We start from the raw sequence: 7686 nt of genomic DNA on the forward strand, positions 1-7686 counted from the left end.
AGTAGCCAGTATAGTACCGTTGTGCTCTGAGTTAGTTTTAATGCTTTTTTTTATTCATAAACTACAACAGCTACAGTTTTACCCCTTCGTAGTTTCATTGTACATTGACATTTATGTTAATGCTTAACTGCTTAATAAAGTCATTACATTTCCAACCATTTGATAATATCCATTATACTATATTAGTACCATTGTACATAGAATTAGTCTTATTATATTACCATTCTGTATTCATAATCAGATTTATGAGGATGTGGGTCAGTGGTCTGATAACTCGTAGGGTACTTGGTGGGAGAAAGGTTGAGAACCCCTAATCTAGTTGGTTAAAGAACTCCAACCAGATGTGTCCGAGGGATATTTGGGGATTTGCTGATCATAAGTGCAACTTAGATAATTTTTTACATGTCATCCTCACCTTAAAATCAGGACTACATTGTCTGGCATTTGGTCCTTATGCTCCTCAAGAAGCAATAAATGATTGGATGGTAAATAGATAGTCATCTGAAGTTGGCTTTTCTCTTCCCAGCTTGCGTCCAACTGCAGGAGACATACCCGCTACGCTGGTAACATACCTTCAGTCATGGTTGAAGTGTCAGTGTGGAAGAATATGTTATGAATCCCACATCCTGGCCTGCATACAACTAGATTTAAAAAGAGTAGCATCGGCCCTTGCATTAGGGAATTCCTTTAACACCTTGGTCCCAGCCCTTGCTGCACTATGCTCAAAGAAATGTTTAGAAAAATTCTGCAGAACTTGAGTAGATTTGCATTGCATTGCAGATATATGCGTACGTCCTCATTATGTTGCCCTTTTTGTTTTTATTTTTTATTATTTTAAGTTCACAGTACTTTTGTCAAAACTTGCCTATTAAAGCTACTTACTTGATGTAGTGATGCTCTGGGTATCCGCCCTTTTCTCTCCTTCCTTCATCTTGTCTTTCTTTCATTCATTCATTCCTCTTCTTTCTGCCTACTGGTGATTTTACACTCCCTCTTCTGTCTTTTTTCCTTCATTCTTTCCTCTTCCTTCTGCCTATGGGTGACTTTACACTGAGTGACAAGCCAGGAAACCATTTACTATGCTGGGTGGTAACCATATAACCAAATTATGACTCCTGGTGGTTTAGTGGGTAATGAAGAAGCTCCAACTGGATTGAGCCTGTGCAGGTTTACATCCAGGGGGTGGTTGGAGTTTATTGCTCACATAATGCCACTCAGAGATGAGTGAGGCTGGTCACTCTCATCTTAAATGTCAGGAACAACTTACCTAGCCCCAGGCTTTAATGCTTCTCATGGTGCAACATAGGATTGAATGATGGATGGATGGATGGCCTGTTAAAGTTCCACTGCATCCTCTTAAAGTTGATTTACCAATTTCTCTCAGGTTATAATGCCACATGCATGCAAATAAGTTGATGTTTTAGAACACCTCCCTGGCATATAATGGAGACATAGCTGCTTGAATTTGTATGTATACTGCATGTGTATATTTATATGGTGTGTATGTACCTTATGTAGTCAGATTTTTATAAAGGAAATGGATATTTGTAGTCCCTGAACTTCTGTGCATTGAATTCAGTTATATTGATGTGTTATATGCTATGCAGTAGGTGAATTATGTTCAGTATAACATTCATAAATCCATGGTTGTTCAGTCTGTATATGGATGGGGTTATAAAGGAGATACAAGGTAGGGCAGTGGATGTTGGAGCAGCCCTCATGAGAGAGGGCAGTGTGTGGAAACTCCCTGTACTGTTGTTTGCAGATGATACTGTGTTAAGTGAAGACGAAGGGGAGCTGCAAGGCTTGGTGAATGATTTTGGGAGAGTGTGTAAGAAATGGAATCTAAAGGTGAATGTAGGGAAGAGTAAAGTTATGGTCTTCGAGAGAATTGAAGTTACTGAATGTACAGTGAGGTTGGATGAAGAGGAAATGGAAAATGTAAGTGCATTTAAGTACTAGGGTAGTATGATGAGTAAGGATGGAAGTTTAGAGGGTGAAGTGCTTGAATGAGTACAACAAGGAAGAAAAGTTGCTGGTTCTTTGAAAGCAGTGGTAAGAAACAGGGAAGTGAGCATGGAAGTGAAAAAGTTGCTGATGACAGTATTGTGATACCAACTCTAATGTATGGAAGTGAAGCTTGGACCTTGTTGGAGGGACACAAGTCAAGAGTGAGAGCAGTGGATATGAGTTATTTGAGAGGAGCCTGTGGATTCACATGGAGAGACAGACTGACAAATGAGGAAGTGAAGGGGCATTGTGGTGTTGATGTGGATGTGATAGGAAGCTTTAAGAGAAACACATTGAGGTGGTTTGGCCCTGTGGAGAAGATGGAAGGCAAGAGACTGACAAGGAGAATGTATGTGAGTGAGGTGGAGGGGGGGGGATAGGGAGGGAGAGGCCAAGGATGAGATGGAGGGATGGAGTGGAGAGGTATATGAGAGGGGGGGGGGTGAGTTGGAAACAGGGGAGTGAACTGGCTGGGGACAGGGCAACATGGAGGTGTTTTGTTTGTGGCCATCCCCTACGATATTAAGGCATCTGGCAATAGATAGATAGACGGATAAATTCAGCCTTTAAAGTAGAAAGTGTGTGTGTTTTTTCATGTGTGCATCATGTTTGTTTGTGTTATATAGAAGAAGTGTGTGTTTATTTGTAGCAGATGGTGTCAACTCTTACTAGTTTGGTTTGATGAATGATTATACTTTTTTTTTTTTTTTTTTAATGACCACAACATACATGAACTAGATCATGAAAATTAAAGCTTGTCAATAACTGTTGGCATCTAAAATATTTTTTAAATTCATAACATGACTTCATTGCAGTATTTATGAGTATGCATCATGTGTTTATCAATGGCACATTCATTGCTTATATAGCACCACATTGCAGTATATTACAGTATATGCAGGCTGACAAAAATTCTTACATACTGTATTCACTGATCCCTTGATTATCACGCATAAATGGTACCAAATGTGGCACAAGATATTGGACTTGTGCTTTAACAAATACACAGCCAATGAGATTTATCCTAATTAGTACCAAACACTCCGAGTGCAAGACAAAATTTTCCCTTTTACAACAATTTAGACCCATTTAATACATACATACTGCTATAGTAAGTACCAGAAACTCGCATATGCATGTTTAGGTTAATAGAGTGATGAAAAGGGCAAAATAAGGAACAAACATACCATAGAGGGACTTGAGGTGGGCTTGAGGGAAGGGGTTTCCGGGCTAGGGGGTGGAGCATCAGTGGACTCCATCACCTGGAATTAACTCCTCGAGAAGGGCCTCATTCTTGAATCCCTCAAGGCCATTAGAAATCAAAGATACTACATATCATTGTTGATAGAAACCAGCTTAGATGTGCGATAATAATGTTTTTCAACCGGAAAATGCCCTGTAATGGCAGGAGTCCAGATTTTCATTTTGCATTTAAAACAAAAATCAGTATAACCAAAGAGATTGCTGTATAGAAAACAGTACTGTAAATTACTTCTGATATTTTAATAATTTTTCATAGTATAGTACACTGTTATGAACTTATGCAGTTTAGCTTTTTTTTTTTTTTTTTTTTTTTTTTTTTTTTACCAGCGAGGTGTTTTTTAAACTTTTCAATAGTTATGCTTATCTACTGCTGTATTAGTACTGTATCTGATTATACTGTGTGTAAATGTAACACCCATCATACTTGCATGATTCATATATTCCTACTATATAAAACATTGGGACCACCTCCTTTTCATGCACAACTTGTGCAGAGATTTTTTGTATATAATCAGCATCATGTTATTCTTATGGTTTCCATGGAATAACACTGCCTGCTAATATGTATGTATATTTTTTTTAAGTATAAAAATGTTTTCATAACAATAAAAGAAATCATGTACCTGTACTTAATCTGTGATTATACAGTAGAATCCAAGTGGTACTATTCTCAAGACCATCTCTAAAGGTGTATGTTGATAATTCCTTAGAGATCGCTTTTATTGTCACCATTCTAGTGCATACTTTTGTTTCTGTTTATATTTTCATTTCTTAATATTAAATGCAAAGTATATTACCATGCAGTTATTGATTTACTGATCATCTCTTATGCTGAGAATTAATTTTTGTAAATATTAGGTAAGCATACACTTTAAACAGTAGAAGCACCTTACCAAATCAGCTGATCTTTTTGATAGTCTGTTATAGATTTCTGATTATTTCTGGGGTGGTAAATAAACGTTCCTTGTTAAATCTGTTTCCCCATTGTTTTTAGCTGTTGCTGTGACAACTCTTGTTTGATTTGTCAACGTAATGGTGAAAGGGACTGTCTTAACCCGTGTGTTAAACTAAACCTAACCTAATCTAGCATAACTGTACCTAATGAATTAACCTAGCCAAACCTAACCTAACCAAACCTACAGTTGGAAAACTGGGAAGCAAAATCCTCCTTTGAGTTCATTGAGTAAGTTTTTCCATGGTGCTGGAAACAGCGATAGGTACAGCTTAAGGAATGTGATGATAATAATGGGGGAGGGGGGGGCATTTTTCAACAAGGAAAGGTAATTTACCACCCTGAAATTGCTCACATATTGCCACATAGGGATGAGTGAGGCTGGACACTCTCATCTTGAACGTCAGGACCAACTTACCTAGCCCCGGGCATCTACGCTTCTCATGGGGCAACACAGGATTAGATGGTGATGATGATGATGAAAATGTTCAGAAAAATACAGAAAACAAACTGGAGGGATATGAATTGAATTGGTAAGGTCTTTCTGCTGCTTAGAGTAAAGTGTACATTTACCGAATATCATATACCGGAAATTAACAGAAATATTCTTATGTATTTGGTGAAAAATATTTCAGCAAAATGTTTACCACTTCTTTAATCTGACACTAATTTTTTATAGGTACTGTACAGTACACCAGGAAATCATTTACTATGCTGTTTTTTTTTTTTTTTTTTTTTAATGAGAGGAAGGAGGAACCAAAGGCAACGAGCCTACAAAACTGTTCCTTCCAAGAGAAAAACAAAATACAAGCGAGAGCCAAATTCAAGATCCAATCATTTCGAGATGCCTGGACACAATGTGTTTGAAAGACTGGAGATCATACGAAGCAGGAAATACAGACAGAGGGAGACAGTTCCAGAGTTGACCTGTTGCATAAATGAAGGACTGGGAGTAACGGTTAACTCTTGCATTAGAGAGTTGGACAGAAAAGGGATGAGAGTTTGCTGCTAGACGGGTGCTACGAACCCGTCGTAGAGGTGGGGGAATGCATGCAGACAGTTCAGAAGAGCAGTGACCATTGCAGTAGGGATAGAAAAGAGATAAAGATGCAACAGTGCATTGAAGAGACAGAGGTTGAAGGGAGTCAGTACGAGGAGGAGAGTTAATGAGGCGAAAAGCTTTTGACTCCATCCTATTGAGAAGAGCTGTATGTGGGGAGCCTCCCCACACATGAGAGTTGTACTCCACACAGGGGCGGATAAAACCCCTGTATAGAGTCAATAATTGTGCAGGGATAAAGAAGGAACGGAGTCAGCTTAGCACACCCAATCTCCTGGAAGCAGATTTTACAAGAGATATACATGTAATATGATCTTTCCAAGATAAGTCCTGAGTAAATGAAACCCCAAACATGTTCAAGGATGATGCAGGATTAAGCTGAATATTATTAAACATTAGTGGGTATACCTGTGGATGATTCTGTCAGGTTGATAGGTGCAAAAACTGAGTTTTTGATGCATTAAAAACAACCAGATTATTTTTACCCCAGTCAGAGATACGAGCCAAGTCAGACATCAGGTGTGCCATAGCCTCATCCCTTGTTTGTTGAAGTAACTGCTGAGATGGATGTTGCGGGAATCGAATGGAAAGGTGAAGGGTGGAGTCATTAGTTTATGAGTGGATAGGGTTAGATGTACAGCTTAGAAGGTCATTGATGAATAAAAGGAAGAGAGTTGGTGATAGGACAGAGCCCTAAGGAACACCACTGTTAATAGATCTAGGAGAAGAACGATGGGCGTCTACAACAGTGGCTATAGAATGACCAGCAAAGAAGCTAGAGATGAAGGCACAGGTAGAAGGATAGAAACTGTAAGAGGGCAGTTTGGAAATGAAAAATTTATGCCAGACTCGATCGAAAGCCTTTGAGATGTCAAGTGCAATAGCAAAGCTTTCGCCAAAGTCCCAAAAGGAGGATGACCAGGAGTCTGAAAGGTAGGTGAGAAGATCGCCTGTGGAGCGTCCCTGATGAAACCCATATTGACGATCAGAAAGAAGGTTGTGATAGGAAAGATTCTTCAAAAAGATTCTATTAAGAACAAACTCGAAAACTTTTGAGATACAGGATGTTAAAGCAATTGAACGATAGTTAGAGGGTTGGGAATGGCCACCCTTCTTTGGGACTGGCTGAATGAGAGCAAACATCCAGCAAGAAGGAAAGGTACAAGTTGATAGACAAAGGCGAAAGAGTTTGTCTAGGCAGGGTGTAAGCACAGAAGCACAGTTCTTGAGAACAACAGGAGGGACTTCATCAGGCCCATATGCCTTATTAGTATTGAGGCCTGTGATGGCATAAAATACATCAGCAGAAGAAATTTTAATGTCAGCCATGAAGAAGTCAGAGTGGGGAAGTGATGGAGGAACAGCACCGGAATCGTCTAAGGTGGAATTGGAGGAGAAAGTCTGAGCGAAGAGATCTGCTTTATCAGTAGAAGAAATAGCTACAGTGCCATTAGAGTAGAAAATAAGAGGGAAGGATGATGAGGTAAAGTTGTTAGAAAGGTTTTTGGCAAGGTGCCAGAAGGAGCAGGAAGAATTCGAGTTAGAGTGTTGAGAGCATTTAGTATGGATGAAATTATTTTTAACAGAGCGAAGAACAGACTTAGCACGATTCCGGGCAGAAACATATAAAAGATGTGATTCAGGGGTGGGTTGGCTCTGGTACCTTTTATGGGCTCTCTCCTTGTTGCGGACAGCATTAGAACAAGCTTGATTAAACCAAGGCTTTCTTGCATTAGTCAAAGGTTATGAGAAGGGAATGTATGCTTCCATGCCTGAGAGAATAACCTCCATAATGCGCAAGGCACACCCAGATGGCTCCGGGCCATGGAAGCAATAATCATTCCAGGGAAAATCAAAGAAGTACTGCCTGAGGGCCTCCCAATCCGCAGCTCCAAAGTGCCACAGACTAAGTTTCTTTGGAGGATCCGCAGGCCGTATCGTAGTGATAGGACAGGTTAAGGTGATAAGGTTGTGATCGGAGGAGCCCAACAGAGAGAAAAGATTAACAGTGTAAGCAGAAGGATTAGTTGTAAGGAAAAGGTCAAGTACAGTATGTTGGAGCTCTCTCCAAGGCGGTCAGGGATACGGGTAGGGTGCTGTACAAGCTGCTCTAGGTCATTAAGGATAGAAAAGGTGTAGGCTTGTTCACCAGGTGGATCAGTGAAAGGAGAGGAGAGCAAAAGGTGGTGGTGAACACTGAAATCTCCTAGCATGTAGAGTTCAGAGAAAGGAGAAATGGATTGAATGTGTTCCATCGTAGAAGTAAGATAGTCAAAGAATTTTTGATAGTCAGTAGAATTAGGAGCGGTAACCATATAACCAAATTCTGGCGCCTGGTGGTTTAGTGGGTAGTTTTGGTGCTCCAATCGGTTTGAGCCGGTGAAGGTTTATATGCAAGGGA

The sequence above is a fragment of the Coenobita brevimanus genome, chromosome 1, assembly GCF_032717465.1.
Source record: "Coenobita brevimanus isolate Jiangsu-jjx chromosome 1, ASM3271746v2, whole genome shotgun sequence".
Classification (NCBI taxonomy): domain Eukaryota; kingdom Metazoa; phylum Arthropoda; class Malacostraca; order Decapoda; family Coenobitidae; genus Coenobita; species Coenobita brevimanus.